Raw genomic sequence first — 24,650 nt, 5'->3', positions numbered from 1 at the left:
ATGAAAAATAATATTACCAAAACAGGAGTGTGACTTGGAACTACTAATGAACATTTTAGGTCATTACAAATCTGCATGACACACTAAGAAAAGGTTTGACAAAACCCCTTAACTCAGTCAAGATATATATACCTTGCTAAGGACTAAAACACTTTAGTCGTATTTCCATTCCCATATAACTCAACGTGCTAAGGAAAACACATTAACTGTGGTTGATATATATTCCCTTCCCATATAGCAGCAGGTGCATGCCGTCCGAGCAAGGAACCATGACAGCAGATGAACATCTGCCTGCTGCTAATCGAGCTGATACGCCACGCAACCCCAGCAGCTCCTGTCTCCATTCTCAGCAAAAAAGCGTCGGAGAAGCTCCTGTATCTGAAATCGCCAACCTACTGCAAAAAATGAACTCATCGCCAAACAAAACGCATAGACAACAACAGCTGATCAGACTTCCTGTTTGTGGTTGCAATAAACTTCACCTCCCCAATCCGACATTAATCCAACCCACTCCTAGCATCCAATCCACAAGAACAGTTCACCAAACCCAAACCCCAACACAGTACATCCACAATAATTCTGAAAATAAGTAAAAACAGAGAGATCTCCAAACAGAGAGATGACACAGAGCAGAGGAGGCAGGGCAGGAGACGACGCATTGTGTGCATGTGAAACTAGTAAGAGATCTCCATGGAGAAGTTTGTAGTCTAGAAGCTCCACGAGGTCGAAGCCTGCAGCTGCTAAACCGCTACCTCAGCCTGTGCCGCAGCCGCATCCAGATGAAAACCAATGGTCACAACCAGGGTTTGCCACAGCCCATGCCACAACCAAATCCAACAGTGCTTGACGTTCCGCCGCTGCAGCTCGTCCTGCGCGCTCTCGCCGTCAAGCCGTTGCAGCTCACCCCGCGCTCTCGCCGTCCCGCAGCCGCAGCGCCACTCACCGTTCTGCCGCTGCAGCGTGCCCTCGCATGCTGTCGCCGTCTTGCCACAACACCCTCGGGCTTCGCTGGGCCTCAGGAAACAGAGGAACACAGATCTACAATCGGTGGGCAAGGAGGACGAGAGCGACAACGAACTCAAGGGAGAAAGCGGCAAACTCATGTACCTCCAGAGCTCGAGCAATGGCAGACGACAGGGAGGCGACGCGCAGAGACGTGGAGGGCGCGGAGCGGCGAGGTCGCTGGTAGAATCACCACGACGCCGAGACAATCGCTGCCCGCCGAGACGAACCCCTTTTCCCCTCTCGCCAGGACGATGGGGAAATGAGACAACAAGAAAACGATAGGCGCGACTTCCGATTTCAAGCAGTAACGCTCAGAGTGGACCCGGCAAATCAGCGTCACAAGGCAAATGGGCGCAACCAAACGTCGATTCTTCATCCAACGGACAGAAAATTCGTGTGCCAACAAAAAAAAAACACATGGGTGGAGTATAGCATTTATATAAAATAAAGCTTCCTGCATTGAAAAAAAACCAAGATGATGACATACTCACATAAATCTCCTGTGCGAAGTAACATTCGCATACAATCCCATGCATTATGTACCATACGCATATACAAACATCATCGCTTGTGTCGTGCCTTTATATATAGCATACACGTTCACATCCGGTGGCGGCGTCCGTGACGGCTGAGCTTCATGGGTGATGGATGAGTTGCACCGTGCGATGGCCTGAGAGGGGCGGCCACGGACGAGCTGCATGCACGACGGCCAAGCTACACGGTGCGACGGACGAGCGGGGCGGCGGCGTCTGCGATGGCCAAAAGCTGCACACGCGATGGGCGAGCTGGGCGGCGGCGTCCATGACGGCCGAGCTTCATGCCCCATGGGTGAGCTGCATGGCGCAATGGACTAGTACCTAGTAGGGCAGCGATATCCGTGACGGTTGATTTGCACGCGACGGACAACAAGCTGCGCGGCGCGATGGACGAGCAGGGCCGGGCGCACACAATGACAGCCGAACGCCGATGAGATGCATGGCAGGTACAGCCAACAAGAATTTCATTGAAAGTTTGTGTATCTCTCGGCCCATGCATATATATTCGTCATGCTCGTGTCGTTTCCTCCGTGGGTGAAGAACATCGTATATATATGCATTGGCTTGCTTCCACATGCAAGAGACGTGATATGACAGAACTTTGTTTTGTAAAATAAAGCTTCCTGCATTGAAAAAAAACCAAGATGATGACATGCTCACACAAATCTCCTGTGCGAAGTAACATTCGCATGCAATCCCATGCATTATGTACCATACGCATATACAAACATTATCGCTTGTGTCGTGCCTTTATATATAGCATACACGCACTACTACATAATGGACTTGTTGTCCCGGGCGGTAACAGCCTTTAGTCCCGGTTACCGCGCCAGGACAACGATCCCGGGACTAAAGGTGGAACCTTCAGTCCCGGGTCATCGAGCCGGGACTAAAGAGGGACCTTTAGTCCCGGTTGGTAACACCAACCGGGACTAAAGGCCCTCCAGCCGAGCGAACCTGGCGCATCCTTTAGTCTCGGTTGGTAACACCAATCGGGACTAACGGTTCAACCTTTAGTCCCGGTTGGTAACCCCAACCGGGACTAAAGGTTCCTTTTCTTTTTCTTTTTTTTTTGTTTAATTTGTTTTCAGTTCAGTTACACGTATTTGTTTAATATATAATATGTTTTTATGTACGTATTCTACGCTGCTAATATAAATACACGCATGCGTATAATTACATCTAATTCTCATCTTGAGCATTATTATATTCGAATAAAGTATGAAACTATATATATTATAGATATATATATATGTATATATACAACACTTTCATAATCTTGTTCTCGAAAATAACGATATCAATAAACATTTAATTTACATCATTTATTCCTTAAGATCAAAGTAGAACTCGCCGTTGGGATTTAGCACTTTTTCTAGAAGATATCCTGCTATTGACTCTTGAACTGCTTTCAGATGGTCTTTTTGCATGACCCTTCGTTTCAACCATTCAGTCTTGCATTTGAAATAAAAGGAAAAGTATTAATACACATATATGTATATATATTCATTTAAAAATAAATAAAAATTGATATATACGTACTCTGAGGACATCTTCAAGAGTTCTTCTTATGTGCACAGTGATAAATTCACAAACGTAGTATCCACACAAGTTATTTCCTGGTTCCTGCCGCAAACACCACTGTACGAGAAGAAGATTATTCTCATCATCTCACACGTAAATTGAAGTACGATATAGTAATTAAACACGTGGGGAAGTGTATATAGTACAACTTACTGGTATTTCAACTACATTAAGTGGTGCCTTGCAATCCTTACGATGTTGCCGAATAAACTCTTTCCAAACCCTGTGCGACCAATAATGTACAATCGTTAATAAATTATGGCAAAGTCTATTCAATAATAGTTGTGCGCGAGAGATCGAAATTACCCTTGGATAATGTCTATCATATCTTGGTATAGTGCCCGTTCTTTTCTCAACGAGTCAAAGATTAGTAACCGACTTGAGTTTAACTCAATGACAATGAGTATCCAGTGAAAACTGCATTGGTTTATACACACACGTACATGCATATAAGTTGTATTGATATTACATAAAATGTGTAGACTACATTATTATTAACACTTACTCAAAGTTGTACGGGAAAAGTATTGTTGTCTTGTCGTGCTGCTTCACGAAGAACATCATGATATTCTCCTGTGCTTCAGATACCCATCGCTCCTTAACAATAATACCGGTTTTGAATACGATATAAGGATCAATGAAGCCAACACTGGTGTCTTGTATTCTTTGGAGCTCTGACATCTGGAATCTGTATATAAATATAAGTTACATGTGAGGATAATTATATACACGTACGCATGGAAGTGAGTTTATTAAATAAAAGTAAGAATCACTTACAAACAAAAGGAGCTAATGATTGATTTGTCTAGAGCGTCCATGTGGTATAGTTGATGCAATTCTTCGAAACTAATATGTAAGATGTCATCGCCACGGAAGTAATGATGGTCTCTAAATCTGACAAAGATCCACTGCTCACCCCTGCCACACGCCTGCATGTACCACTTGTTGAGCAAGTACATTTGCGTACCCAATTCATTCAGAGCCGCAGGGTTGTACAGACTTTTGCCATATTTATAAGTCTTCCAGGTATCAACTTCCAGGTTCTGGATTGGAGCTTTGCCCGTCAATTGATCCAAGGTTAAACCAGTATCTTGAAAAAAAGCATTAAGGGCTTGAACCGACACTTCTCCAGAGTTGTCTGGTCGATAGACTTCTATGTTGGAACCATATTGATTAGCAACAACAAGATTTTGCATTGGTTGCTTCTGTTGTCCGAGCTGTGGGACATCCTTCCCTGATGCTCTTTTCCTTTTCTTATCTGCATCATGTGACTTCACGAGGGAGCGGTCATAGTCTGATAGTGGTGAAGGCTTACGAAGTTCAATCATCTTTTTCTTGTGAGCATCGACCTTCTGCCTCAGCACCTCTCGTGGTAGGTAAAAGTACGGCTTCTCCTTAAGCTTCGCTTGACTCTTCTTTTTGGTATCTATAAAAAATCTTTCACTTTTTTGTCTTCTTCAGCTGCTATTTGCTCATCAGTTTTTTCAGAAAGTATTTCTTGAGAAATAACTCTTTTTCTCAGGGTCTTCTTTGCCGCCGGGACCTTAGACGTCTTTGTAGTGCGTCGCTGTGGAGGGGGTGGGGGCGGTGTTGGAGACCGACGTGGAGGCGATGTGGCCGGTGTTGGTGGAGACCGGCGTGGAGGCGTTGGAGATCGTTGTGGAGGCGGTGGGGCCGGTGTAGGAGTTGGAGATCGTCATGGAGGCGATGGGGCCGGTGTAGGAGTTGGCGATCGCCGTGGGGATGAAGTCGTCTCGCCCCCCGCGACGCTGTGATGAGATGGGAAATGAATGATTAGGCTAGGCTGGGGGGAGACCCTGCTACAAAAACAAGTTGTGTGTCAATTATTTTTAAGCCAATAGAAAATTAATGGCAAATAATATTTCATTCACTTTCATTCGTACCTAGGGTGAGGTAGGGGAAGCGGTGGCGCCCCAGGAATGATGATGAAGCGTTTGCGCCATTGAATAAATGTCTTTTCTGCTTCTCCTAGTGTCTTCTCCCCATCACCGCCTTCAATGTCAAGAGGAACATTGCTGTAACCTTTGAGCACTCTATCGACCGAGACGCTAGCATATCCAGGTTGAATAACTGACCCATGGATTCTTGGTGTCTTCATTCGGTCTATTGGAGATACAACCCCGACAGCCACCATGATTGATGCATTATTACCATCTGGAATGTGCAGCTCACATGTTATTAGAGGCTCGGTAATGTCATCAACAGGGAAGCGCAACCCAGCGTCGTCTTGAATAACTGGCAGCTCCGTAGAAGCACAACTACTTTTCATCTGACCAACGGGGCTAATGGTGACTCCCGGCGTTGATTGCGATTGCATTTGACTCATTGCTAGCTGCACTTGCCTCTTGATCTCCTCCTGCATTCTTGCCTCAAGAGATTTTTCTCGTTCACGTGATTCAAGCAATGCTTGTCGTGACTCGTCAACAAATTGCTCCAATGCACGGATTCGTTCTGCCTCCTCATCCTTCTTTCTTTGGCGGCTTCTGTAGGTATCCTTGTCTGCTGGGAATGCGTGTAGCCACGGAACCGCCCCATAGCCTCTTGTTCGACCACCGTGTTCGGGATTCTCTAGTGCATATGTCAATTCATCCTTCTCTCTGTTGGGCTTGAAAACACCACTATCAGCTTCTTCCCTAGCACGAGCTAGTCTCTGTGTTGCTCTCTCAATTTTTTGGCCGAAAATTAGCTTGCCAGTGTCTAGGTCTAGGCTTCCCCCATGAGCGTAGAACCAATTCTTCGCGCGTTGAGGCCAGTTCTTCTCTATTATTTCAGGTATGATTCCCTTGGCAGTAATCTCTGCTTCTAGGTTCTGCCACTTGGGAATAGCACTCTTATAACCACCTGATCCCATGCGATGATGGTATTGCTTCTGTCGGGCATTCTGCCGATTCCTCATCACACGTTCCTCACTGTCTTGGGATGTCTTGTATTCTACGAAGGCATCCCAATGGGACTCCAACTTGACAAACGCCTTAGCATTGAAATTCGGCGTAGCATTCTTCAAGATAAACTTTTTATACAATGTCTTCTTCCAACTCTGGAACAATGTTGCCATCTTCTTCATTGTCCAATCCCTCACTAGCTCCTTCAAAGCATCATCTGCTTGTAATGTGAAATGTTGAGTGATATCTCTCCTAGTTAGGTTCTTGTCACGATCAGATACAAAACTAACATTAGGAGCGGATATCTTCTGCTTCCATTCACGAGCACTAACTGGGATCCTATCCCTTACAACGAACCCACATTGATTGACATATGTCTGAGCATGTGGTCCCAATGGTTTGCCAGTGTCGGTGTCGAATTCTGATATTATGAAACGGCCCTCTAATGGCTTTTTTGGCCCTCGGACTTTCCTACTTTTGTCGGTGGTTGATGTAGATCCAGAGACCGGCTACATGAGTAGAAACACAACGATTAACAACAAATATACGTACGCATGCATCTATAAGAGATGATAGATAATCGAATATACCTCGCCAGTATTTTCTTGCGCGACAATTTGTTGATCTTCAACCACCGGCATATTCAGGATATCCTCATAATCAGCAAAGTACTGACTCGTGTCATCTACATCCACATTGGTGCCGGCGTTGATAATATCCGTCATTATGTCATCACTCAAGTTATCATTCGGAGCAGCCATTTGTATCTTCAAGATAACACATAGATAGAATTACTATGGTACATAATATAAGTACATGTGATAACACATATAGAATTACTAAATCCAATTAAATATAATAACACATAATATTTCATCAACATGGAAATAAGTACATGTATATATATACACATAAAATGATACAATATATTTTCTTTCTCTCTCAACACATAGAAATAAGTGCATATGTCTATATATCTCTAGATATGCATGTGATACACATAGAATGTCTCTCTAGATACAATTTTCTCTCTCTCAACACATGAAAATAAGTACATGTATATATACATATAGAAATAATTAAGTACATATGTATACATATAGAATCTATCTCTAGATATAATATATATAGAGAGATAGAATATATAATTACTAAATCCAATTAAATAAATCTAACATGAAATTAGATAAACTAGTAAGATAATACATTTTAATCTAACATATATCAAAAACTATAATAAAAAACTATCTAAAAAAAACTATCTAAATAAAATACTAATTAAATTTTAATACATTTAAATCTAATATATCAAAAACTATCTAAAAATAACTAAAAAACTAACAATAAACTACATGTACTTATTTTAATCTAACATACAGCCGAGACTTTGTAAAAAAAATCTAAAAAAAAGCCGATCGAGAGCAGCAGATCATATCGAGTTCGATCGACGGAGGCCGTACGGCGTGGGCGTGCGGGAAGCGTCGGCGACGGATGGTGGGGTCGGGTGCGGCGGCGGAGACGGGATGCGGCGATGCGGGCCTGGAGAATGGCGCGGCCGGGCGGGGGTAGACGACGACGGCGGCGCGGCAGAGACGAGCTCGACGACGGCGGATGGCGCGGCCAGGCGGGCGGCTGAGCGACGGAGGCGAGATCGAAGATGAACAGAACAGACTTCGATTTATATAGCCTGCGACCCTTTAGTCCCGGCTGGTAACACCAGCCGGGACTAAAGGGCATTTAGTCCCGGCTGCAACCCTTTAGTCCCGGTTGGTCTTACCAGCCGGGACTAAATGTCCTTTAGTCCCGGCTCGTGTTGCCAGCCGGGACTAAAGGTATTTTTTTGGCGGGCACCGAAATTGCCGCCCACCCTTTAGTCCCGGTTCTTGGTCTGGGCCGGGACTGAAGCCCTGAAAATTTGCCAACCCGCCAGCGTAATTGGAAAGGCCTGGGATTTTGTTTTTGTTTAATACTAGGTTAATCAATTAATTCCATAGCAACTTCAATACTTTGCAATATTTATTTTAAAAAATACTATTGATTAACTAATTATTTATTGTAAATAGGAAAATTTTGTAACCTAAAGTTTTTAATTTCTTTTATGAATATAGAATATAAATGTTACTAATACTAAGTATTTTGTTAATGCAAAAATATATTTCTAACTTAAAATTAATAAAACTAATATTATTCGATAGGAAATTTATTATCACATTATTGTAACATCAATGTTTCAATTTTTTCTCGGTTTTTGACCAAAATTGATTTGAATTTTTTGTTGAACCTATAAAAATAGAGAAAATGTAGTATTTTTTGTTCTATAGCTTTCTCAAATGAAAAAATGGCCTATATAAGGATTGTATATATTGATGAGCTTAACAAACTCGGTATTCAAAACTTTTCAATTTGAGACAATCTAGGGTCCCGAAAACTAGTTTGTAGGCGTCGAAATTTAAAAATCACAAATTTGAACCGTCCAAACTTTCTCAAATGGAAAGTTGACCAAAACAACAATTGTAGATCTTTTTGAGTTTAACAAACTTGGTATTCAAAACTTTTCAATTTGAAGTCATTTAGAGTTCATAATACTAGAGTCAAAGTGTTGTTTTTTTATTTGACCAAATTTGACTTGGTCAAACTTGCTCAAATGAGACACTAAATGACCTCAGATGAAAAAACTCTGAATACCAAGTTTGATCATCTCAGAAAGATCTACAATTGTTACATAGCTCATTTTCCCATTTGAAAATTTTTTATCAAACACTAGTCACAACTTCTTGAATCTCATATATACTTTCTAAAACTATGTCACACACTTGTGAAATTTGAACTACATTTTGTTCAAGCTTTCTCAAATGAAAAAATGGCCTATATAAGGATTGTATATATTGATGAGCTTAACAAACTCGGTATTCAAAACTTTTCAATTTGAGACAATCTAGGGTCCCGAAAACTAGTTTGTAGGCGTCGAAATTTAAAAATCACAAATTTGAACCGTCCAAACTTTCTCAAATGGAAAGTTGACCAAAACAACAATTGTATATCTTTTTGAGTTTAACAAACTTGGTATTCAAAACTTTTAAATTTGAAGTCATTTAGAGTTCATAATACTAGAGTCAAAGTGTTGTTTTTTTATTTGACCAAATTTGACTTGGTCAAACTTGCTCAAATGAGACACTAAATGACCTCAGATGAAAAAACTCTGAATACCAAGTTTGATCATCTCAGAAAGATCTACAATTGTTACATAGCTCATTTTCCCATTTGAGAAATTTTTATCAAACACTAGTCACAACTTCTTGAATCTCATATATACTTTCTAAAACTATGTCACACACTTGTGAAATTTGAACTACATTTTGTTCAAGCTTTCTCAAATGAAAAAATGGCCTATATAAGGATTATATATATTGATGAGCTTAACAAACTCAGTATTCAAAACTTTTCAATTTGAGACAATCTAGGGTCCCGAAAACTAGTTTGTAGGCGTCGAAATTTAAAAATCACAAATTTGAACCGTCCAAACTTTCTTAAATGGAAAGTTGACCAAAACAACAATTGTATATCTTTTTGAGCTTAACAAACTCGGTATTCAAAACTTTTCAATTTGAGACAATCTAGGGTCCCGAAAACTAGTTTGTAGGCGTCGAAATTTAAAAATCATAAATTTGAACCGTCCAAACTTTCTCAAATGGAAAGTTGACCAAAACAACAATTGTATATCTTTTTGAGTTTAACAAACTTGGTATTCAAAACTTTTCAATTTGAAGTCATTTAGAGTTCATAATACTAGAGTCAAAGTGTTATTTTTTTATTTGACCAAATTTGACTTGGTCAAACTTGCTCAAATGAGACACTAAATGACCTCAGATGAAAAAACTCTGAATACCAAGTTTGATCATCTGGCACATTTATTATACCCTTTATATTGGAGGAGAATCCCGATGGGACCTTGATGCTGCTTAGACATTCGAACATGTTGTCCCTCTCTTCTTTGCTAAGCGTGTAGCTAGCAGGACTTAAGTAATGACGTCCATCATCTGTCTTCTCTGGATGAAGATTGTCTCGTTCTTTCATGCCCTGCAAGTCCTGGCGTGCTTCAAGTGAATCCTTTGGCTTCCCGTACACACCCATGAATCCTAACAGGTTCACACAAAGATTCTTTGTTAGGTGCATCACGTCGATTGCGTTGCGGACCTCTAGGACTTGCCAATAGGGTAGCTCCCAAAAGATGGACTTCTTCTTCCACATGGGTGCGTGTCCCTTAGCATCTTTAGGAACAGATTCACTGCCTTGTCCCTTTCCAAATACTACTTTCACATCCTTGACCATTGCGAGTACATCTTCCCCGGTTCGGTTATGAGGCTTCTTCCGATGGTCTGGCTTACCTTTAAAATGCTTCCCTTTCTTTCTTACTTGGTGATTCAACGGAAGGAATCGACAATGGCCAAGGTACACGACCTTTCGACATCTTTTCAAATATATACTGTCAAGGTCATCAAAACAATGTGTGCATGCATTATATCCTTTGTTTGTCTGACCTGAAAGATTACTTAAAGCAGGCCAATCATTGATTGTTACGAACAACATTGCTCGTAGGTCAAAGTGTTCTTGTTTGTACTCATCCCAGACACGTACACCTGGTTTGTTCCATAAAACTAGAAGTTCTTCAACTAATGGCTTCAGATAGACATCAATATCGTTGCCAGGTTGCCTCGGACCTTGAATGAGGATCGGCATCATAATGAACTTCCGCTTCATACATAACCATGGAGGAAGGTTGTAGATACATAGAGTAACTGGCCAAGTGCTATGACTAGTGCTCTGCTCTCCAAAAGGATTCATACCATCTGTACTTAAGGCGAACCTTAAGTTTCTAGCCTCATTTGCAAACTCTGGAAATTCCCTGTCTATCGCTCTCCACTGGGACCCATCAGCTGGGTGTCTCAGCATATTGTCTACCTTACGGTCTTCTTTATACCACCGCAACAACTTTGCATGGTCTTTATTTCTGAATAAACGTTTTAAGCGTGGTATTATAGGAGCATACCACATAACCTTGGCAGGGATTTTCTTTCTAGGACGTTGTTCACCCTCGACGTCACCAGGATCATCGCGCCTGATCTTATACCGCGATGCTTTACATACCAGGCATTCATCCAAATTCTCGTATTCATTGCCATGGTAGAGGATGCAGTCATTAGGACATGCATGTATCTTCTGGATTTTTAATCCCAATGGGCAGACAACCTTTTTGTTTCGTACGTAGTGGTGGGCAATTCATTTGGCTTCGGAAGCATCTTCTTTATGAGGTTCAATAAATTCCCAAATGCCTTGTCGGATATACCATTCTTTGCCTTCCATTGTAGCAATTCCAGTGTTGTACCCAGCTTTTTTTGCCCCTCTTCGGCCGTCGGGTATAGCAACTTCCTATAATCCTCAAGCATGCGCTCGAACTTAACTTTCTCTTTTTCACTTTCCCATTCTTGTTGTGCATCACGAATGGCATCGCCAAGAGCATCACCGAGATCATCTTCTACCGCTACCTCTTCTTCATCTCCCCCCATTGTAGTATCATCAAAGGCACCATACTGAGCAATAATGTCATCAATGTCTAAATCTTCTCCTTCACCTTCTTCCATCATGACCCCGCTTTCTCCATGCTTAGTCCAACATATATAGTTTGACATGAAACCTGACTTAAGCAAATGTGAATGAAGACTCATTGAGCTTGAATATTCCTTTAAATTCTTACATAGGGCACATGGACAGCACATGAAACCATCCCGCTTATTTGCCTCGGCCACACCTAAGAAATAGTGCAAGCCCTCAATAAAGTCTTGGGAGCGGTGATCGGCATTGTACATCCAATGGCGTGACATAATCTGTATTACACGACAAATTATGAAAACCTTGAACATAATTTAGTATTTTATTACACAACATAAATGACACACACACGGTTGATTAATTAACTAAGTCTGGCTACAACGTAAGCAATCCCAACTATCACTAAACAAACTAAAACTACAATGCACTTCAGTAACATAATTATTTCGTGATCGTACGCAACTAAAATAGACAAATCATTCTTCTGTTGAATATCAATAAGCTTCTCCTGCTGGCTCACTGCCTCATCAGCAGCAGCCGCTACCTCAAGCGCACCCAAATTCTGCACGTATGTAGCATAATCTTCCTCCCAGTACCAACCATCGCATCTATTGCCCTCCCACTGTAATTAAAGCCAAAAAATATTTAGTCAAAAATATTCAAGAAAAGCAGGTCAATTAGCCATAAAGATAAAATGCGTAAGAAACTCACATCGCGATCCGGGCACTTGTAGAAAACACGGCCCTTGTTGGGTCCCTGTCTCTTGACTCGGTACTCCATCACAATCTTCTGCTTACACTTGCCGCAGATAATGAGAGGGAGTTCTGGCCTCAGTCGTTTCGCAACCGAACAAGAGGCCGATGATCCGGTACCAGTCGTCATCTACTTTCTATACTTATTTTTGCAAACTAGTGTAAATTTCATATTTTCTAAAATGATATATTTAAACAAAACTAGTACGGATTTCACATGTTTCAATAAATAACCACCCGTACTAGTTGACCTTGCTTACGTGATCATCTCGGCCAGCATTTCTCCACCGGACGGCACCGTACTTGGCCAAGGAAGAGCTCCGATTCTACGAGAAAGAGAACACGGTCTTCCACGACCGTTGCAGCTCTCCCCCGTAGCATCAAAGTTCCTCCTTGACGTCCGTTACCGCTCGGCAGAGAACATGTTGGCCGAGCTGAACACGGTCCGCAAGTTCAACTAGTACGGATTTTCTATAATTTTCTAACTATTTACTAAGTTTTTCATTTCATGGAAAATTTAATTCTAAAAAAAGGCATGATTTCTAAGTAGTTCATTTCATGGAAAAAATAATTCTAAGTGACCTGCTCGATATCGGCGAGCTCGCGGACGTTTAGGTTGCCGAGGATAGTAACATTTCTAGATGACATTTGTAGGTCTGAAGTTATCAAATATCCATCAAATTATAGCTCAAAAACATGTTTCAATAAATAACCATCCGTACTAGTTGACCTTCCTTACGTGATCAACTCGGCGAGCATTTCTCCACCGGACGGCACCGTACTAGGCCAAGGAAGAGCTCCGATTCTACGAGAAAGGGAACACGGTCTTCCACGACCGTTGCCGCTCTCCCTCGTAGAATCAAAGCTCCTCCTTGACGTTCGTTACCGCTCGACAGAGAACATGCTCGCCGACTTGAACACGGTCCGCAAGTTCAACTAGTACGGATTTTCTACAATTTTCTAAGTTTACATATAAAATCATAATAAAGTCCAACATATAAAGTTACACATGCATCTACATCGCAAAATGAGATAAGCTACTGATAAAACATAAGAGGATTAAGTTTGTTACCTCCAAAATCGAAGAGCAACACCAATGGAGGGGGAGAGAGCAAGAACAACAGCAAGCTGAAAAACAGAGGTAGTGAGTTTGAATGGAATGGCTCGGGCTCGGGGAGGAAGAAATGAGCTGAATTATAGGCCGGGATTATTAGTCCCGGTTAGGGGTCCAAACCGGGACTAAAGATTAATCTTTATTCCCGGGGCATCACCCAAACCGGGACTAAAGGTTTACCTTTAGTCCCGATTGGTAATACCAGCCGGGACTAAAGGCCCCTGCCCTGCGGACGACCGTTGGGCAGGGACCTTTAGTCCCGGTTGGTATTACCAACTGGGACTAAAGGGTCCTTTAGTCCCGGGGGCAAAAAATGCCGAGGCTAATGTCAAATTGGGACATCGTTCTAAAGTCTGTTCTCTAGTAGTGACGGTCACATCCGGTGGCGGTGGCTAATAGCACAGCAAGGAGTCAAAGTAGTTATCTCTGTCTAAAACCGTAGTGCCTTCCTAACTGCAGTTTTGAGATACTGGAGTCAACCAATGCCAATAGAGTCAAAGCTATCCCAGTTCCATTGCATTGTTGTATTTGGATGAGTGTAATAACGTGTTCTAGGTAGGACAAGGCACACCATGAATACTCGCCATACTATCGAACAGCGGTGATGTTCACACGCCTATGGCCTCAAGGTGCTAGAGGTGCATCTCGCTAGCAAGACTTACGTCCCCAATGATGCGATCAGAAAGGTCAGCGTCAAGCTGTATGGGATAGTATCATCAAAGTCGGGTGCCAATACAAGAAGACTGCTAAGGAGTGTCTCTTGTAAAAAGAAATAAAGTATATAAGGCATGTGTTAACAACTAAATTTGACACCTTTTTATAGTTTGAGCTCTTGATAGTATGCTTAGACAATTTATTCTGCCGATTCGTTAAGTTTTAGTTGAACTCGGCTTAGTTATCAAATTTAATATTATGATTATCAAAGCTCTCAAGTTTTGTAAAATGATCAATCGGCTAGACAATATTACTAATGGCTGACTAATAATCAATTTAGAAATTATTGACCAGGTATGTTTTGTGCATACTCGTGTGTTCAATTAGCAAATAAAACCGGTTAACTTTAGTGTTAATCATGGTTGTTATATTAGATTAATTGGGGAGTATTGTCCAAGCAAAAAGGCCAGAGCCAGGATCAGATTATATGATATTAGTGTTTATTGGTTTTTTGCTTCATTGATTAATCATGTCAAAATGACGAGATAGCAACAGCAGACCAGTGTGTAGGCAGCATGCATGCATGCAAGCAAAGGTTCGGCCAGTATGGTGTTTGTTCCTTCATGAACCCAAAATACTAAAAGCATACCTCGCGCGTTGCTGCGGGAACTACTGATTTGGAATGAAATTAAACTATTCATACAATTCTTAGGAAGGCATTAACTGTTATAAACTAATCTTAGTGGATAGCGTGACATGCTGATGTGGACACTAAATATATGTTAAAGGATGATGTGTTTCACTAACGTGGATATCATAATTGCTTGTGCTAGTGAACTTTAATTGCAAATGATAATGGATTCCTGAGGTGGATAACTTACATGTCAAGATAATATTCTAGTGGGGTTTAGAATTATAAGAGATATAGATACCACCTGGATTGGATACACGAAGGAAGCAAGTCCTCAACAGCAAGGACGTATGTGGCCAACTGAGTAGCCAACGGCACAAGCCAGTAGGGAGATAAGGATGCTTTCTGTAATATTTATTTTATCGGTAATGCTCCTTATAGAACGTCTGTCCGTCCGGATGGACCTCGCCTTCGCTGCCCGCCACGCCCCATTTTGCATTGCATCCTGCTTGTGGTCCCTGCATCTTTCCTGGTCCCCACGCGGCCACGTGTGCAGTCTGCATCGCGTGAAGGCTTTGCCTCTTCCTTGGTCCCCACGTGAGGCTTTGCCTCCTTCGTGGTCCCAACGTGAAATCCTTCCGTCCACATGCAACACAATAAAGTGTTCCATATCCTCATTTTTTCAAGGATGCATATCGCTAGTTGTGTGTGCATGTGCGCATGCATGCATATTAAAATAGAAACTAATTTGTGTGTGCATATCGCTAGTTGTATGTTTCATATGGATGTTGCATGTGTTTTATCTGAATGTTGCAAAAGTAAATTTAGTGTTGCATATGTTGTAATGGCTATACACGTATGTTGCAAGTGTATATTCGTAATGTTTTAGCTGTTTTAGACGTATGTTACAAGTATTTTATTTGAATGTTGCCTATGTTATAATGGCAGTACACATATGTTTGCAACAGTATATTTTAAATGTTCATCTGTTTTTCAGTCGTACATTGCAATAAGTACTTCATGTTGCAATTGCTTCATCAGCCAGGAAGCTAGCGCAGGCGGTCCAGCACGGCATGCGCAGCAGCAGCAGGCGCGGGCACAGCGGTAAGCGTGGGTGCAGCAGGCGCACCAGCATGCGGGCACTTCCTTTCTGTTAGCATTTAGGGTGTGTTTAGTTGGGTACGTGAAAATTTTTGAGTGTCATGTCGGATGTGTCGGAAGGATGTCGGGAAGGGTTTTTTGGATACTAATAAAAAAACAAATTACAGAACTCATCAGAAAACTGCGAGACGAATCTAATGATACTATTTAATCGACCATTAGCACATGTGGGTTACTGTAGCACATAAGACTTTTCATGGAGTAATTAGGCTTAAAAGATTCGTCTCGCGATTTTGCTGAGAACTGTGCAATTAGTTTTTTTTCGTCTACATTTAGTACTTCATGCATGTGTCCAAACATGCTCTTTTAGTGTAGGAGACAAAAAAAAAATTTGGAAACTAAACAAGGCCTTATTCCTCGATTGGATAACAGATTTTAGGCTTAAAGAAACTCTAGTACGTACAGTACAGTGCTAAATAAATTATAGGAGAGCGGAAGGTTAATGAAAAGGCGCTGCAGCGTACACGGGCGTCCAGCCGCGTGACTAGATCCGGTTGTCCGGGCGTTAGCGTGACGCTTATTTTATATAGTGAGTACACCGCAAAGGGCTACCTGTAATTTTGGACTTGAGATTTTATATGGTCAATGAGCTTGTGGTGGCACGTTGACTATCTCCATGATGTCTGACCACTCGTTTGCATTCTAGGTAGCGCATCACATGCATATATAACAGAGACGCCGTCCCGCTTCGCGTGATTACTCAGCCTCCTGGTATAACATGTGATGGCTGAGAGAGTGAGAGCTGCTCTCGTCAAACGGGACACACACCCATGGAGATGGTAGGGAAGGAGAAGCGCGCGGTGTGGTCGCGGAGAGAACAACTGATTGAACGGAGGATGATGATCAGAGAGAAGGAAGCAAAACACGCGTTCATTTCGTGCATGGCCTCAGTCTCCAACAGAGGCTGCGCACAAGGGTGTTGGGTTCGATCTGTTCGCTGGTCGGTATCTGGGCTGATTTGAGTTGGCTGGTGCTGGGCTGAAACCAACAAGCGAACATACAAGAAACATGATGCCATAACTTCATTTCCTAAAATAAAGCATATACTTCATTAAAAAAACTAACATGAAAAACTCATACTAATCTCCTGATGGAAGTGAAATTCGCATGCAACCCCACACATTTCATTTCAGACGCATTGTGGTGGCTGTATATATATATATATATATATATATATATATATATAGTATACACGTTCACACCAGTCAGCGGTGCCTACTGGCACAGACAGAAGTGAATGTAGTTGTCTGAACTGCAGTGCCTTCCTTATTAAACCAAACTATTTTCCGTGCCTTAGTGTTGTGATGATATTGGAGTCAACCAATGCCAATCGAGTCAAAAACTTCCCGCTTTCCCTAGGTCCATTGACGTGGGCTCGTGTAAGTAAATGGTATTCTTCAACCTCCACATGCCTCTGAGATTGGGATTAGCTGAAATGATTAAATTTCTCCACGTATGTGAGTTCATCCAAACTAGTCAGCCTGTTACAGCAATTTTGGTCTGAGTGTATTGCTTCTATCATGTTTCTCAATAAAAATAACTGAACGGTTCAGCAGTGTGTTATCCAAAATATGTGGGGTATAAGGTTCAAAAAAGTTCAGGTCATATTTGTTTGATTTCAGTCCATACTACTAATCACAAATATGACCACTAGGCACTAGGCATACGTCAACTTTCTTTACATGTCGTTCTTTGGACATGGGTGGTTTCCAACCATCAAAGACTAGTCATACCTTGTAGACATGAACGCCGTCACTGTCGGACTGTGTAACTGGTGGTACGAACTGGGTAATGACCAGGGGCAGATCAAAGATCAAGCTATGCTCCGGGCTGAGATACAAAAAAAAAGTGATATATAGATGGACTAATAGAGCCTAATTTTTCACTGTTTAGGTAATTTATCATTGATTTATTTGGTCACAGACCCAGGCTGCAGCACGACTAGCCTGGGACCTGCGTCCGCCACTGGTAATGGCGGAGGACTATCACTATTGGAAACTTGAATTGGTCTGTGGGTGACTAATTTTTTTGTGCGTTTTTTTTTGGCACGCACAGAAAAATTATAAATTTTCTGTCGGTTTCAAAATATCCCGACAAAAAAATACAAAAACCCACAGAGTAATTATATAATTTTTCTGTGCGTGGGAGTAAACACACGGAAAAAATAAACACTCACAGAAAAATTGAAATTATTGTGTTGGTTCTTTAAATCCTCATAGAAAAAATATATACACGCACAGAAAAATTGGTATTATTATGTCAGTTGTTTTATAAACGCACAGAAAAACATACACACGCACAAAAAAATTGGCGCGTGTAGGAATACAAAAGGTAGTGAAAAACCTAGAGACTTTTCCCTGTGCGCCATTATAAAATATCGTAATCCTCTGTGTGCCCCTAAAAAAATTCAGCGGTCTTCAGCGCCATTACTCTAACTTTTTGGGGTCCTCCATGCCACTTCCATCAGTTCAGACTCTAACACCGTCAAACTGCAGGTGTGAAAAGACGAAAATGCCCTTAAGTTCAAATATGTTATTAATATTTTTTGAGCATCTTAACGACTTTAAATGAAAAAACTCAAAACTAGAAAGTTGTAGATCTCGTCGAGATCTATAATTTTCATATAAAAATTATTTTCATTTAATTCCGCAAAAAAAATATGATTTGATATGATTAATATATCTTAGAAAAATCATCATATTTTTTTGCGGAATTAAATAAAAATAAATTTTATATGAAAATTATAGATCTCGACGAGATCTACAACTTTCTAGTTTTGAGTTTTTTCATTTGAAGTCGTTAAGATGCTAAAAAAATTAATAACATATTTGAACTTAAGGGCATTTTCGTCTTTTCACACCTGCTGTTTGACGGCGTTAGAGCCTGAACTGACGGAAGTGGCATGGAGGACCTGAAAAAGTTGGAGTAGTGGCGCTGAAGACCGCTCAATTTTTCCAGGGGCACATAGGGGATTACGATCTTTTATAATGGCACACAGGGAAAAGTCTCAAAAACCTAAATCCTCCATACGCGGCCGGCACCCCACCCCATCGCAGCAGTACGCGCCGCCCACGCTCGCACGAGACAGATCCGCCGCTCCCACTTCATCCCGTCGCTCCCAGCTCCAGGTCCGCCGCCCGCCGCCACTCAGCCCACCCGGCCGCCGCCGCTCCTCGGGTATCCCGGCGCGCCAGCCGCCACTGCCCAAGTCTGCCGTCACCCCCGCCCGACGCGCCGCTTGCCCCAGATCCGGTGCCGGCGCCGCCTCTCCTGCGCACGGTGTCTCGGACGTGGCCAGTGCCGGCAAGCGGGCCCACTTTTGAAGCCGGCAACGGCGGATCTGGAGGAGCCCGCCACCACGCCCCTTCCATGTCCGGCACTACCCATTCACCGGCCCTCCACCTCCTCTGGGCCGACCGGACTGGAAGAAGGGGAGGAGAGCCGCGAGGGAAGACCACCTGCGCCACCGCCGTTGCCGCCGGTGAGCTACGTCTCTGACTGCTTCCTCCTTAGGTCGTGGCTTAGGACTTTCTCCTGGTCGAGATCTCTTGTGATTTGCCTTGTTTGTCGTATCATCAGATAGATTTACATGGACCATTGACTACTTTCAGTTCCCATTCCCTGAAACATGTTTTTGCATTCAGTGAAGTGAGGGTTGAAGGTTTGGAGACCTTGGACTATCTTGACAACTTGCAATCCAAGAATCGTTGTACTGAACAAGGAGATGCAGTTGTATTTGAGTCTGAAGTAAGCTTGTGTTCTGCTAAATTTCATGGTTTGACGCCATTTCTGTACCAATGAAACTCTAATTACATTTATATGTTGTTTTTTGAGTAAGGTGGACAAGGTATATTTGAGTGCTCCACCAAAGATTGTGATCATTGACCACGAGAAGAAAAGAACATTTGTTTTGAGGAAAGAGGGACTTCCTGATGTTGGTGAGTTAGGAGTTATTAGGACCTTTTTTTATTCTTCAATTACAATGTTGATTTGTGAAATTCTGGGTTTTAAACTATTATGGATGTTGGCCTTTTCGTTTTGCAGTTGTTTGGAACCCTTGGGACAAGAAGGCCAAAGCAATGCCAGATTTCGGGGACGAGGAGTACAAGAGCATTGTATGCGTGGGGGCTGCAGCTATTGAGAAGCCAATTACTTTAAAGCCAGGTGAAGAGTGGATAGGAAAGTAGGAAATTTCTGCTGTACCATCCAGTTACAGCAGCGGACAATTGGATCCTGAACTGATTCGTCGAATGCACACAATATAAAGTTTACCGACGATTGCCTCCTATGTGAGTATTCTGCACTTACTTTATTTGAGTGTTAGCAAATAAATCGTGCCTCCTTTCTTACAGTATTCTGTTAGCCACCTGTTTACTTGTAAAACCATCTCTAGCATAGCTGGTAAAAAAATAATCAATGAGTAGGCACTAGTTAATAAAACCAATATTTAACCTCAAATAGGTTATCGCTGTCACTGTTAAAATGGTCCGACAGTTGGATTTACATGTAAAAGATGGCCAAAGTGTGAGGAACACAGGATTGACATAAGATCTCCGTACAGTGTGGTTATAGACAGAGAGATTTGTCTTGAGAGGACACAGAATGGAGAGCTATGTTTTGAGGACAGCAAATACAAAAAAGTAATTGCAGTGTGCATATAACACTTTGATCCTTTGAGGACAGCAAATACAAAAAAGTAGTAGTAGCACCTCTGATTTGTTGTATTAGAAACTACACTGCCATTTTGATTCATGAAAATCACAAGTAGAACTATACTAACATAATTCACGATTAGTAGTGCATCAAATATTTCTTGAACATATATGAGCAATGAGCTGTCAGTTTGATCCAAATGGGAGCTCTTCATTGTCTTTTATCAGTAACTTGACATCTTTGAAAATCACAAGTAGAACTATACTAACATAATTTACTGTAATGTAAGAAATATACATGGATGGACCACTCAAATAATGTCATTATATTTGAATTTGAGGGAGCACTGTAATAAGAAGATTTTACTGCAAAGTTAAAATACAATTTTAACTTGTTTGTTTTGTTACCCTGGTTGCTTTTCAGGTGAGACTGCTATGAAAACAGTATCCTTGAATATCTTGCATATATCAACCTGATCAATCATTTTGATATGTGATATTTGCGGAGCTGAGATGATATGAAACCCCAGTCTCGTGCCGCGCTGCTCTCCCCTTCCCTAACTATGCCTTGTGTACTTTTTTGTTTTGTACTACTCTTGAGTGGCTGTGATGAATCAAGTTTCCATTAGAGAACTTCTGCACTTTAGCACCTTATGAGCTAGGTACTTGGGATATTTTGTTCTGTTTGCTGCTTAACTAGGATGGCTTGTACCAGTACAAGCAACCAGTTCTGTGGCCAGTTCAATTCCCATTAGAGAGAGAACTTAAATTAAGTTCCAGGTGAAATTAAGTTGCAGTTGTCATGCTGATAATGGGTAAATCTGAGCCATTTCTCGAGTTCTTTTGCTCTTGTTCTTTTGCTCCAGGTGAAATATATGTAGTTCTCGTGCTTTTGACATACTGCTCTCTAATGGATCTGGAATGACCAATAGTTTCTTTTCTATTAGCTCAGTTCAATAGAGCTCTGTGATTTTTGCATTGCTATTTGTAGAAGAACATGACTTTTTTTAATTCAATATATTAGCTAAGCTGACACCTGTATCTGAGCTTGTATTTGTGCTCCTGATTGATGCTAAGAGTTAGGACTTGAATGTTTGTTCAGATTGGATCAGGTTTGGCTTCTCTTTCTTGTGACAATTGACTGTCGCCACCTATACATGTGTGCATGACCAACTTTAGTGTTTGCTTGGTGTTCTATACTACTGTGCAGTTTATTTTTAGAATTTGTTGCAATATAGTAGGGTATCGGGGACTTGGGTCTGTCAGTTAACCTTGTCCATGGGATAAGTATGTATGCAACACCAAAGTTTCTGAAATCTGAATCGATGATGTGGTCTAGCAATGCACTTATAAGGTATCATGGATTTCTAGTGCACTGTGGCTCTTTTGCTTTCAACCATGACCACACCCCTTATCCTTTTGGAGTTATAGATATCCATGCATAGCAATGGGTGATCGAATGCTGAACAAGGACAGAGTTTCATGGATTGCCTTCTGACTTTGGCCAAGATATTTTAGGTTTGTCTTTATCATGACAAGGGCTATTATGCCTATAGTTTTGTTTTGGTATTTATCAGTTATCATTGCCTTTATTCAAGTCAGGGATATAGGTGACGAAAATTTTAATGGACTGCACACATGTGACAGTTTGTATCTAGGTTTTTATATTAATGGACTATTGTATACACTTTTTAATTTATTTTTATGCCGTGCCTTGTTCAATAGGTGAATCCTTCCTGCTCATTCACCTCATAAGAGGTTAAATACCTCACATCGCATACCAGAGTGGTGGAGCTGAAGTAGTCAAGGTATACTTTTCCTGTTTCCTTATAGTCTACTGAATTTAGATCAGTAACTCTTAGCGAAGAATTTCAGTTTCTCATACCCATGTTGATGATACTAGTTCATATATCAAGCACCTGTGATTTGGGGTTTTGCAGATATGAGCCCATATCATTTACCTTCCAGTTGTAGCCTGCTTATTGCATATCCTATTATCCTACACTATATCATATAAGATCTTTAGTTTCTGAGCCCCGGCTACTGTGTCTTTGAGAAAAATTAGATATGCTAATTTGGGCTGCAACTAAGTGCTCTTATTATGATGCATGCATCTATCTCCGAATTCACATTGCTATATGGTACCTCAGTGCTTGGTGCATGTAAAAACCGTTTTTGCTGATGCACCATGTATTGTTGTTGCACTGTCAGCTGACAGCGGTGCAAATGATGAAAATCTTTGCTTTTCAGCCTGTGATGAAAATGACATCATGTAACTTGAGAGTATAGGCTGATGATCTTGCTCAGTTATTACCATAGTTACCATTAAAATTTGCTCAACTATTACTATATATACCTTCACTCATTGGGACATGTTTGGTTTTAAGCATGAGCAATTGCCAAGTGAGGATAGTAGGAAGGCTGGCAGTGAGGCAACATATAGTCAATTGGATTTACACTTGCATATGTAGTGCAGTAGTTATCAGTAGTGAAATTCATGAACTGCTGAGATGAGATGGCAATGCTTTTGAATGTATTGAGGCCGGACCATTTGAACATCATCTATATTTAGCCCGGATGCCATTAATGAATGTGCTGAACATTTAGATCTTTATATGTATGCTATCTATTATGTTGTGATGAAATTACAGTATGGACAGTCCATATTTAATATGTTGTTGCTACTGTTCTGTTTCTATATAATTATTGTATCCAATTTGCTACATGGTTAAGGGTTTTTCTGTCGTTGGTCTGTTATTTTTCTGTGCGTTAACCGAGACCGACAGAAGAATAAATTTTTTTCTGTGAGTGTACCTCTACGACTCTATCGGGACAACATCGACAGAAAAATCATTTTTCTGTCGGGCTTTTCGTTTTTTTCTGTGAGGATTAACGCACACAACATTTAAATTTAATCTGGGCTAACGTAATTTTTCTGTGCGTGTAACACCCACAGAAAAATCATTTTTCTGTCGGGCTTTTCTTTTTACTGTGAGGATTAACGCACACAACATTTAAATTTAATCTGGGCTAACGCAATTTTTCTGTGCGTGTAACACCCATAGAAAAATTATTTCTGACGGCGAACACACAGAACAAGTGAATTTTTCTATCATTATATTTCCGTATGTATTTTTCTGAGGGTACACCGTCAGAAAAATATTTTTTTGACGGTATTCGCATTTTTCTGTGTGTTTTCGCACACACAGAAGAATGCGAGTTTCCAGTATATGACTACCAGTTCTACAACCGGCAGTATGTACCTTTAGGAAATGTTCAAATTCAGTAATGATGGAGGACTACAACCGACAGTGATGTGGCTTTAAAAAAAAGAGAAAATGAGCTAGATGTTAGCCCACCAACGCCACCTCTTCGGTGCCCGCTGCGCTGTTGGCCATCGCTGCCCCATGCATGCCTGATCATATTCGAGTGCGTAGTGGATCTGGCAAGCTTGCTATACCCACGAGCTGGTGCCACACTAGCCTATGACCATGGGAGCCCAAAATAAGTCAAGGCCTTGGAACTAACTCAACCTAAAATCATAATCATAGATGAGGGTTGCCTCGACTGTGTTATCTACTATGCTCCCATCATCAATTTTTGATGTGGAACTAAACATAATAATCTTTCCTGTCACACATGGACCCAAATCTTCACACCATTGCGTTAGCCACCGCGCTCGCAATGCCTGTCACCGCACACTCGCCGGCCCCGCTGCTCGCGCTCACAGGACTCCGTGGTCCGTGCGCTTGCAGGCCCCTGCGTGCCGCTCTTGCTGCCTGCTGCCACTCTTGCTGCAACGCTCGCTAGGCCTCACACGCTCATGCTATCTGGCACCGCTCGGTCGACACCACACTCGTAGGGCTCCGCGCCCTCGCCGTCAGGCTTGCAGTCCTCATGTGCTTGCACGGTCCGCCATAACGCTCACACTATCCATCACCGTGCTTGCTGGGCACAGCTATGGATCTAGGAGAAGGTGAGGGGATAAAGAAAAAAGAAGAAAAGGGAAGAGAAAATGAGAGGTAGGAGCAGGGTTTTCGATTTTGGTGCT

At 41.7% G+C, this 24,650-nt stretch overlaps 1 long non-coding RNA gene and 1 pseudogene across 1 annotated transcript; both read left to right on the top strand.

The window, feature by feature from the left end:
* Positions 1–18,934: 18,934 nt before the first annotated feature.
* LOC136525497 (uncharacterized) lies at positions 18,935–20,500 on the top strand (annotated as a pseudogene).
* A 537-nt stretch (positions 20,501–21,037) lies between these two features.
* On the top strand, positions 21,038–23,213 carry LOC136528650 (uncharacterized). The gene is made up of 2 exons (XR_010777117.1): positions 21,038–22,117; positions 22,325–23,213. It is a non-coding gene; the product is annotated as an uncharacterized lncRNA (long non-coding RNA).
* Positions 23,214–24,650: the final 1,437 nt, after the last annotated feature.

The sequence above is a fragment of the Miscanthus floridulus genome, chromosome 19 (assembly GCF_019320115.1).
Source record: "Miscanthus floridulus cultivar M001 chromosome 19, ASM1932011v1, whole genome shotgun sequence".
In the NCBI taxonomy this organism is placed as follows: Eukaryota; Viridiplantae; Streptophyta; class Magnoliopsida; order Poales; family Poaceae; genus Miscanthus; species Miscanthus floridulus.
The sequence above is the reverse complement of the archived record's forward strand: the minus strand, read 5'-3'. Positions and strand labels throughout refer to the sequence as shown.